The sequence below is a fragment of the Mizuhopecten yessoensis genome, unplaced genomic scaffold (genome assembly GCF_002113885.1).
Source record: "Mizuhopecten yessoensis strain PY_sf001 unplaced genomic scaffold, ASM211388v2 scaffold401, whole genome shotgun sequence".
NCBI lineage: Eukaryota > Metazoa > Mollusca > Bivalvia > Pectinida > Pectinidae > Mizuhopecten > Mizuhopecten yessoensis.
Genome location: NW_018403528.1, coordinates 404,356 through 416,623, shown reverse-complemented (window position 1 = coordinate 416,623; position 12,268 = coordinate 404,356).

The following is a 12,268-nucleotide window of genomic DNA, read 5'->3' as shown; positions in this document are numbered from 1 at the left end:
GTCACACCATCCTCGATACCCCAGGGGTTACTCTCCTTTACGCTCTGTGCAGTGAACATCCTCGATACTCCAGGGGTTACGCTCACTTACGCTCTATGCAGTGAACGTCCTCGATACTCCAGGGATTACGCTCACTTACGCTCTGTGCAGTGAACATTCTCGATACTCCAGGGGTTACGCTCACTTACGCTCTATGTAGTAAACATCCTCGATACCCCAGGGGTTACGCTCACTTCCGCTCTGTGTAGTAAACATCATCGATACCCCAGGGGTTACGCTCACTTACGCTCTGTGCAGTAAGCAACCTCGATACTCCAGGGGTTAAGCTCACTTACGGTCTGTGCAGTGAACATCCTCGATACTCCAGGGGTTACTCTCCTTTACGCTCTGTGAAGTGAGAATCCTCCATACTCCAGGTGTTAAGCTCACTCACTTACGCTCTGTGCAGTGAACATCCTCGATACTCCAGGGGTTACGCTCACTTACGCTCTGTGAAGTGAGCATCCTCGATACTGCAGGGGTTATGCTCACTTACGCTCTGTGCAGTGAACATTCTCGATACTTCAGGGGTTAAGCTCACTCACTTACGCTCTGTGCAGTGAACATCCTCGATACTTTAGGGGTTACGCTCACTTACGCTCTGTGCAGTGAACATTCTCGATACTTCAGGGGTAAAGCTCACTCACTAACGCTCTGTGCAGTGAACATTCTCCATGGGTTACGCTCACTTACGCTCTGTGCATTGAACATTCTCGAAACTGCAGGGGTTACGCTCACTTACGCTCTGTGCAGTATGTTTCCTCGATACTCTAGGGGTTGTAAACTCACTCACTTACGCTCTGTCCAGTGAACATTCTCGATACTCCATGGGTTACGCTCACTTACGCTCTGTGCGTTGAACGTAAATGAGCGTAACCCATGAAGTATCGAGGATGCCATTACACGTGGTCGAAGTCAAAAGTGTTTCACCCTTTTTGTCATTAATGTCAGCAAACCCTCACCAAGGCCAGTTAACAGGCAGACTGTACTGAAAACAATAACGACGCTGTTCATTTAGTCTAGGTTATTTTTGTATAACGTCTCATCACAAGAGTAACATTTTGTATTTTAATTTTTATCAATATTGATATTTTTTAATTAGAAATCAAAATCACAGACGAAATTAGAAATTAGTTTTCTATCTAGTGTAAATTCCACTTTGTCATGTAATCGTCGTTTTGAGTGGAAACTTTCACATTGCTCATATTTTTGTTGACCAATTGTAACACTGTTGGTATTATATTTGAACTCAATTCAATTCAATTAGTTCTGTAGCCTGTCAGTTCCAAATAGTTTGCTGAACGCAAATACATGTTGAGTATAAGTCACGAATTAAATAGAATTAAGTACTATTCGATATTAGCAATTATGCCACAGAAGAAAGATACACACTATTAAGTAAACCTACTATAAACCGACACCCTTTAATAACGCCCCAGCGGGCGTATCAATCGGCATTGAAAAGTATATATCAAATGTAGGTCAATCTTAAAACCTTGTGTAATTGAGATATATTTATTTTTTATTTACACTGTACTGTATTTCTTTTGTTATAAACGATCTGCTGTTTAACCCACATTGTAGTGTCTGTATTTTAAAGACTGCTGACGTGTCCTGAAGTCATATTTAAAAGTATTCTGTTAAATTCTCTACCCCGATATTGAACAATACATGTTTTATCAGGACACTTAACCATAGTCATCTATTATATTATTCTGCATATCATGTTCATAATGCGTTTTAAACAACAAACTTGTTTTTATATATATGCGAATAAAAAAAGTTTCTGTTTTGACTAAACTTTTTTTTTTCATTTGGTTTTGTAACGCAAACTTGTGTTAAAGATCTGTTCGTTTTCAGCTGTATTTAATTGATGGCATTGAAATATGCGTGTTCCTTATCGCTGTACGCGGATTGTGAACATTCAAAATGATGTAAATGTTCTTTAACATGAGAATTTTTTGACAATGAAATAAAAATGGCCAGGTCAGCTTAAATTGTGTATATTAAAACAGCAAAGGCAAAAAAATACCCACCGCGAATCTTTGTGAAATTTGTAACTTCAGATGCGTCGCATATTTTATTGTTGGTATAAAAAAATCAATTTAAGTAATATAATTGATATACATTGATAAAATGGCAGTGATGTGAAATGTAACACATATGACTGTGATATATAGATCGTCACTATCACATCAAAAACATATTAATATCGATGTATATTAAGTACTACAGAGAAGAAGAGATCAAAGAGTATTTTTTTCTTATATATATACAATATAAAAGGCCAAAGTACCCGATATACCATTCTTCTGCTAGCTTTACCTTGATGCCGAACAAAATGGGGAGTACGCACAAGACAAGTTTGAAAAAAGGATTTTATTGGAGAGGATTGGGGAGCTTTTAATCGTGACCTAGACCCGTACGTATTGTAGCTCTTCTTATTATGGTTACGATTTAGGCCGTAATGATACACATTCATCTGCACGCCGTGTAAAAGTAATTGAGGCCGACCTTATGTACAACTTTTGATAGATCTCTTGTTAATCGAAAGCCTGGCAGAAGGTGACGGAGTTGGATATTTGCTCTCTGTGTATATATATAGGGCATTTCAGGTAAACAATAGCGTTGTTTACACTCTCCATCCCACACCCGATATACAGGTCCCGGGACCCCGATAACGATACTACAGTTATAACATCGTTCAAGTACCTACCTCTTGATTTTATGGTTTATTGTTCATGGTACAAAATCGGTCAAGTCAATACATATGGCCAGTCGACACACACTTACATTGACCAGTAAGTCTCAGACCTCTTTCACCTTATGTAGGCGATGTGGATAGCTTACCCTTTCTTTAAAAGAGAAGTGACACAGAGGCCTTCAATCCTGCACTGCGAAAAAATGAGTGTATAATTGTCGTTATCGGGATCGCTGTTAAAACTATTCGTTCAAGTATTTTCTGCAGAAGCATTACATATAAATCATATCTTGTGACGCGTTTACAAAATTATAGTCGTTCGATGTTCGAGTTGTTGGAAACAGGCATATATAGAAACAAATGAAACAGAACGAAAACTTCAAAGATCGAACCCGATACCTTGTGCTGCCAATCCTACACTATACCGATTTCGTTTTCATGAATCATATGTGCTAAGCATCAAAATGAGAGATGAACTCCTTGACAAGGGAAGTATCTCTCAAACAGAAAACGTTTTTGTCGTTTCATTATTTATATAAAAGGGAGATAACTCTTTGTAAATAAGGACATAACCTACGCTGGGCAGGAGGCTTTTAGTAAGTCGCCTCATACGATCAAACGAAGTACGTCCCGCAACCGTACAAACGATTTGTCTAGCTTTGACTAACTAGAAAGGTCTGTTCGTTAATCCTTGTATTTCATATGTTTGCTCTGAATATGAACGCGGGAATTTTGATATAATTTAAATTTGCCTGTCAGTATAAACAATTGTTAATTTTTAGATTATACGTGAAAACTTTAATAAAAAGCAGAACATGGGCGTTTTCGCTAATTTCTCTTCCAAAAAAGACAATAGTATCATGAACTACGGTTGTAAGTTAGTGGTCGGCTGGCGCAGTAGTAGCGTACTCACCTTTCACGGCCGGGGTAATCAGATCGGACATGATAGGGTAAACTTTTAGATCAACTAAGCGCTTCTATTCGGGTCCGCAAGAGTGCTTTATATGAGTTGAAAAAACTTTATTTTCATAATTGTTGTGAAGTGTTATCTTGGAATTCATATGTAGAGCTTTAACCCGCGTTCGTTCTGTACAATCGGACATCTTCGGGCCTTTCCGGCAAACGCAGCTTCCGGTTGCTTCTCTGAAAAGTCGCAAGCAACCGCAGGGAATGGCATGGTTGGTGTGGAATATCGAAAAAGAGTTTGGGTAATTAGAGAAAATATATTACACACAATTGTTAGCATCGTAGATAAATATGTTAACGGATTTCAGATCTTTGAATTAGCTTAAGTAATAATTTGAGATATATACGAATATATATATACACTACCAATATCCAATGGACAGATATGAATGTTTATCATTTCGAAATGTTTGCAATCATATATAGGCTGTAATACGGCAAAGGGAAATACAAATACATTTCTCATTTAACACATCACTACGTGCTAAATAAAATCTCTTGCCTAAGGAAGAAATATAAATCATCTATCTATCTATGTTTACCTATTTCTGGCCTACTTTTATTGTAAAAGTACATGTACATTAAATATCGTTATCCAAGATAGCTGTAGAGATCACAGGGAGGCCATTCACACCAAGGCCTTAAATGCTGTTAATATACAATTAATGGACTGGAGGGTAAGTAAATCTAAATCATTATCATGTACACAATGACCACACATACACATACGTGTTTTTGCAATGTTGTTTAATTAATCCAAACTTCGTTTACTTCAATATTTGAACGATTGAATTGAAGGTATTTAAACGTGAAGTACCCAGTGAAGCACCAATACCATGCTCGTCACGGAAACTGTTTCTTCTGTGTAGCATTCACAATGCCTTCCGATTCCAAGTGAAAGCGGTTCAAAGTTTTTAAAAACGACCCTGCGACCGTTTTCATTGGGCGCATGCAATGTTAAAATATAAGGTTCGAGAGCAATACAAACAATTACACTATTCTACCTTAAGTTTTTAATCAACAGAAGCCGTATGCGTATATGCTTTGAAACGTGTTTCATAAGTATCGGTCCGATACAATTCTGTTATCACGTGATAAGTTTACAAGGTCATCAATCTTCAAGGTCACACACAATTCTGTTTGGTTATGTCTGAACGATCTTTGCCGTATGGACTGGAGCCAAAATGATCCGCGCTCTGCGGGATTCGAGGTAGATTTCGTCTGAGAACGGAAAAGTCCAACAACTTATCGATACCGCTGTTATCTCACGTATATGATATGTTTAATAAAAGTGTTTCTCAAGCCGATACTTAAATTTCTCCAAGTTACCCGAGTTTTGCGGCGAAATTTTGGCCATGTTATCACATACGTTCGACTCAAGGTCGTGAGAATTACACAAACAACAGTTGTTTACTGTCTTTTTGAAACTGTTTATCCCGCAGGAAAATTGAACATTGAACGAAAAAAAAGTAGACTGCTGCATGTATTACTCTGAAATTTGGCATCCATTGTAATTTCTGTATTTTGAAAGAAGGTGGGTTTCATTTTACATTTCCTTTATTACGTTGTAGTGTATTACTATAGATAAGTAAAACGCTGTAAGCATATTATTCGCACATTTTGGCCAATATGTACCTTGGATAGAGTGCAACAAGCAATAATTTGTAAGCAACAATGAGTTCTAGGGCAATTCTTACAGGATTGTAAACCAGCAGTGCATTTACATGTATCAATTGTCATCTTAGAGATTTGGTGTAGTTTAAACGTAAACGAGGGAAAAAATGAGTGAGATATTGGTATTAATGGAAAGTTAGTAACCTTTGCTATGTCCTTTTTTTTTGAAAGCCAGATTTATCCTGCTGATAAGAAAAAAAGAGCGAAAGTTAGTGGCACAGTACCTTCAAGCCATTATGTTTATAGAGCCACGATATTAAGATACTTTATGTAGATTAGAAATGCAAGCGGTTGTGCTCTCCATCATATAAACATGTATATGTTTGCTAGGCGTGAGGAAAACGGCACATATATGCTACAAGGATCTGGCCACGCCCCTTGGGACTTATTCTCAGGTCATTACATGGAAACAATTGTGATTACAACATTTTTAACCTCATACATGTGTATGTCAACTATATTTGACATCGAGTGTCATTTGGACCAGGCGGAGACAGAACATAAAATGGAGAAATGTTTACAATTCTACTTTAAATGGGAATATTTGCGGAAAAATTTCAGATAATGTATACTAGCTTTCTTTGCCTTTTGTAAAATGTATTGTGATAACGTGTTGGATCAAATCCACTGTGATTGAAATGTACAATTGAAATGTACACCCCTGCGATCAGATTGACCGTAAATAACCTGTAGTAAAAATGCAATATAGGGCTACACATGTACATCCCGATAGTTAAATGTAGATTGAGATGTTAATCCCCTGTAGTGAGATTGTAATTTACACCTCTACCGCTGGATGATATAATAATCCCGTAGAAAATTTTGTATCAACCTTCGTTAACAGTTACAGCCCAGCAATAACAAGCTCACTCGACATCGTGTGGGGTCCACGGGCCGACCTGTATGGATCAGCTGTCGGGTCAATATTAGCTTTATGACACCAATATCCAATCCCATCGGATTAGTTACACACTTATGGTCAAACCTGATGGCTAATAACATTATGGGACATTAACCTCATTGTGTGATAGCTAGTACTATGTCCGAACGACGGATCTACAGGATTTTTAGTGGGTCCCCCTCCCCGCCCAATTTTGGGATTTTATTAAAAATCAAAATCAAAGGTTGGCAACTATATATAAATAAGCAAAGATATGACTCATTTGAACACCCCTCCTCCCGATTGATTTTCTAAATACACTAATGTGTCCGATTTGTATGACATTGACCTTTCCACTGCAGGAGATACAACAATATATAACGGGTGTTATTTCCTGTTGCGCACGCATCACTATCTATACATTGTTCCGCTGTGTGAGAAATATTTAAAGAAACCTTGATAATCTCAGACCTTTTGTTGAATACTGTTACATGAAATTTAACATCGCAAACGCAATGTAACAGGTACCTGCCAACAGTTATATATTTTAACATTGCATGTACGCGTTTTATGCTTCTTATCTAATGTTCTATACTCTCCATCCTGATTGCCAAGTAAACAATACTCATGTACCATTTGTTATGTCTGGCCGAGGGCCGAATCCACGACCTTCAGTCCAATGAGCGGACCCACAACCGACTGCGCCATTATAGCAGTTTCTCTATCCTTACACTCAGCGTCCATAGTCGACTGCGCGGAAGTCAGTGACTTGTCATGATGTTTACCTGAAATCATTATTTAAAAATATTATCATAATTACGTGTTTGTAGATTGTTCGAAAGAATGTGTGAATATCCTAGGGGCAATTTCTGGCTTATTATTGTGCCATTCAAGGCGACCGGAAGAGCACATGTATCACGGAGTCTGTAGTCTCGTTGTCATGGCGATCACCGGAAGTTCGAGAAACATTCTTCTTCAAGGCGGCCTATTACACGACCTTTCGTATTCCCCCGGGATTGTTCAATTATCTACTAAGTATACTGGTGATGTTTAACGGGCTTTTACGTCGGTCATCATCATTATATACGAATACTTTATGTACTTGAAAAAATGGGGCCTTCGAAAGGGCGATTTTAATCAACTGCTTTCTAATTTACATACATACAGGAATACTAATTGCATAACAACATTGTGGTAACACCGAGTTTCGGGTATATTTTTTACGCTGTTCTTTTTCTTGGATATCAGGTTCCTGGAGAATAGCGTCGCTACCTGTGGTACCCCTTTCAAACATTCTATTTTGGGTCGACTCCATCATGTCGGTGATATGTAACATTTCGATGCGTACACGTAACAAACATTAAGTGCAGAGTCATCGATCCACGATCTTTCTTAAAGGTTGCACCTGATCGATGGGAGAAAAGGTAATTACACGGTGTGATTGTTTCTATGTTCGTGGACCAATTCTTAATAGCCTCTTTGGATCTTTCTTGACATTGTGTAAAATCATGGCAATTTTGAAAATAAATGAACGTCTAGAAATAAAACACACCGAATAACTTCTAAAGTGATTTCCGATAGAGAATTGAGCTATAATGAAAACTGACGTTTGGAATGAAGTGCCGATAAACTTAAAATGGAATATCACTCGGGAGGTTCCGTCACTTTCCTAGTATATATGACGGAAAGACCCGATTGGATTAATGATGATGGAGGACTGTCGCCGGTGTCATATGAGAGAACCTTCGTATTTTGAAATTGGCCGTATTCGATTGACAGAAAGAATTTTGGGGTACTGACCCGCTCCATCAAAGGAAACACACGTGCTGCTGTTTATTTTCATTTAAGATCACCATGATGTTGAGATGATGCTCTTCATTAACGTGAATAATTACCTTTACATTTTCCTTTCAAGTTGAAATGTAATTCAATTTTTACATAAAAACAATAGTTTAGATCAGTTAATTCTAATACTATGTGTTCAGTGTTTGATTGGTTTAAAATAGCATTTGGACAGTAATGTTTTTATCTTTCACCGGTCAAAAATGCCAGTTTTATTTAATGCACATTCTGATTAAATTGGGAACTTCGTATCGCTAAAAACGTTATAAAACGTATCGCGTGATCTATTAAAACGAACAATAGCGCTAATTACACAATAATGACAATAAGCTTTAAGTGAATCGTGAGACGTATCTTGTCATCCTCCACATTCCAAGGGTTGTCCTCTCATACATTCTCTTCGTCCCTGTCAGGACGAAATCGAAGGCTCTGTACCAAAAGAATCATGCGGCACCGTAACGGTAAAATTGACTGGCTTTGAAGTAGAGTGTTCGCCCTTCTGTAATATTCAATGGCTAGTTACATATTTGCCTAGCGATTGGTATTTTTCCCCCACCTTAAACAGACCAAATAGTAACTGCGCGCCCTCGATTTTGCCATAAAATTCCCCTCCCGGACGGAAAAAAGAAAATCCTATTTTAAGATGAATTGTCTTATGATCATTTTCGAATGGGTAAATTGAGACATTCTTCAATAAAATCATGTTTTTAGTTAAATTTTATATCAACATACATACCTTCTGAAGACATTCACATCCTATACGGATTCTCTTTTGACTATTTGTCGGATTCACTTGTGTACAAGCGTACAGGCATCTACACGCCGGTAAAGCACAGTGTATTATTTAGTCTTTGTTAGGTTTTTTAACAGCTGTACGGTGCGGTCTCATTCCTTTTTGGCATACTGTATCTACTTGTGTGTGTCTTCCGTTCATCTTTCGAGATACAAGATGGTAGACTCCTCTGCAGATGAGTTACTCAATATCATTGACTTATTATTTATCTGAAATTAAACAGTACTACTCTGCTATAACTAAAGTGTATTACGCATCTCCCCTTCTGTATCAAAAGCAATTAAGAGCAATTTAGATTTCTACCTTTTTTTAGTCCCTAGCATCACCTACAAGTCCTAGAGGATCGAAACAGATGTATTTTGTTGATTGGCCCGTATCCAAAATTGATTGATACATGCATGACAATATTTATGCTTTTACTGTAGAACCCACAATTCTTCTGATTTCTGCACCAATCTGCCGGACTATGTGATGCAGTGTAATTCATGGGTGAGTCTGATGTTAATCTTACTGTATTTTTGTGACATTTATTGTCCTTGGTACGAAGGATCCTCGAACTCAACCGAACAGCGAACATTTCTTATCAAATACCACTACCTGTACCACTGGGTGTATTTTTTTTCACGAAATTGTGACAATAATAACCCACGAATTCCAAACTGTGCGCAGTATAACGTTTATAACAAATACACGCTAGCTACATCATCTGTCAATCGTTTACATACATCTGAGATCAAAATCCGTGATGTTGCGCAACAAATAGTAAGTATAACGCCCCCGGTACACCTGTCCTCAACCATCAAGACTCAGGGCCGGTCTAATATAAGTACGTGTCATAAGTACTATTAATCCATAAATAAAATCCGTATTCAAAAACTTACCATGTTGATTATTATATACTCAAAAATCACCTGCGAATCGTATGAAATCGTGATACTTTTTATAAAAAAAAATCCATTCAAACTTGAAAACACCGGATTCGAGCTCTATAGTGAACATATTATGCGCTAATTACCTAATTGGGACGACTGAAAGAGAGTTTCAAGGTAGGTAATCACCTGTACAGGTATGTGTTAATTGACACTTGTGTTACCAGTGTATCGTCACGCCACGCACACAGGGACCTGGGAGTTAGATACAGCTATATTTGGACCTAAATTGAGGCGCTCAGAGTATTATTTCACGGTTGGAACGACTTTCGGTGAACATGCCACCCCAATGATAGTATGTTCGAGTGGAATTTTTACCGAAAATTGTTCTTAACTCCTATAACGTATAACACTTGCTCTAAACGCTCTAACAGCTAAGTTTAGGTCCACATTCAGCTGTAACAAATTCCCAGGGCCCTGTGGCCACATTGTTACCGTATACTTATACTGAGGATAGGTCAGTGTAAACCTTCCAATTATAAATTATATATTTTCCCATATACAATGATCATTCGACCGAACATTTAGCTACATTTCAATTTTTAAAAAACGTACATTTTAAACTAATTCTACGTGCTATAAGCTGACCTTTACGTTGTCATTCATTTGAGGACCCCTGTCCCGTTGCCCCGTGTTTTTTCGTATATTGATTAACTAGGTAATCGTAGTAATCGCAGTACAGTTGTCCCAGGTCCGTGAGTTCCCTTGACCAGGTGGCTCGACGGTTAGAGCGATAGTACAAAGTCCGGGGTTCGAATCCCGGCCTAGCATTCAGAACACTATTGCTGGTTTTCCATTTTGTTTATTATCCTTTTTTGAATCCCGCAAGGTATGTTGTTTTCTTCATAAATGATTTAACATACAACATTTGATATAGCGCCCTATCTAGCTAACACACGCCACTCTAAAGCGCTTTACAGTACATATATATACAATTAATACAATTAGCATATACATTAATCAATACAATTTTCAGGAATTCACAGGAGCTGCCTTATCAGGCGCTAACTACTAGTCCTATACCGAATAAGAAGCTTTTAATGCACTTAATGGGGTCGATCAAAATACGATTGAAACACACGCGAGCTGGATACGGTCGATTTTCACGTTTTAGTGAATGTTATGAATTGTAATGGATATAATAAATTTGAACCTAGCATGGTGTTTCTGCTTCACAAACATCGTTTCGCTCGATCAGAGTCAGAGGAACATATCACTTATACATTCCTTAGCCTCGCTAAAGTCCAAGCTTTGTTTGCGCATGTGGGCGGGGAGAGGGGGTGTTCAAAGAGGCTAGTGAAATGAAACTTTAATGATTTAAAGAAAGACCTTATACTATGTCACTACATCCTGTTTTTAGAGATCTTTCAGTCAGCTGAACGGAAAGAAACGTTACTTCATAAACTTATATTTACATTTGCGTGGCATTGTCACTATATCCTAGCCTCTTTGAAAGCTGTGTCGATGATGGGACTTTAATTACCATGCATCACGAGACACAATTCTTAGCGCATTAATACAACACTGACCGAAACTACAATATCCAATATAAATAAACATGACGGCTGCTGAAATATCGCTGGGCATTGTGAGATTTGACAATGTCATTGTAAATTTATGTGCAAAATATAAAATAAAATAAAAAAAACACTTTTATTACAACGAAAACAAGACCAAGTTCTGCAATATCGTACAAAATGCACATCGGTTGAAATCACCAATGCCGGCAATGGAAACAATTTTAACGCTCATGCAATTTATCAGAAATATCGTCTGTTACACTGCACTGATCAACAGGGGTTCGTTACAAATGTCTGAAATACACATATTCTATAGACCTACTGACACATATGTTACAGACCTACTGATATGAGTCACAGCACACATAAACATTTCAGACATTTGTAACGAACCTGTGCTCCGTCGCAAGATCACTCACTTCAAACGCTATCAGTTTCACGCGTCTCGCATCCACGGTTCCTCAGTTTCTGACGACATGTCAAATAACGAGGCTGTTATAGAATCTACCGACTGTTGTCAGGTTCCCATACAATCAACAAATAAATTCACGCCTGGATTCTTCACAAAATGAGCAAAGAGAAAAGTTCGAATTAACTTCCAAAAATAACTCCCTCGTGGAGGGCAAGGTCGGATTTACGGTGTTCACTGTATTTGTCCATGCGCGAAATTTGTTCCGGGGAAAAATCGAAACAATTTCAAATCTAACTTTCAGCTCAGAGTTCTATTGATAAACTTAAATCACACTATAGACATATCATACGCAATTGTATTGATACTGAATTGTGGAATAAAATTGAAGTGTTTGTTAAAATTTCAAAGTACTACTTTGTTTGCCAATCAGCACGCGACAATACGCTGTTCAAACTATTGAACGAAATTGTGTGGACTGTCGATAAGGCGGGCATTTTTAATTTTAAATATAA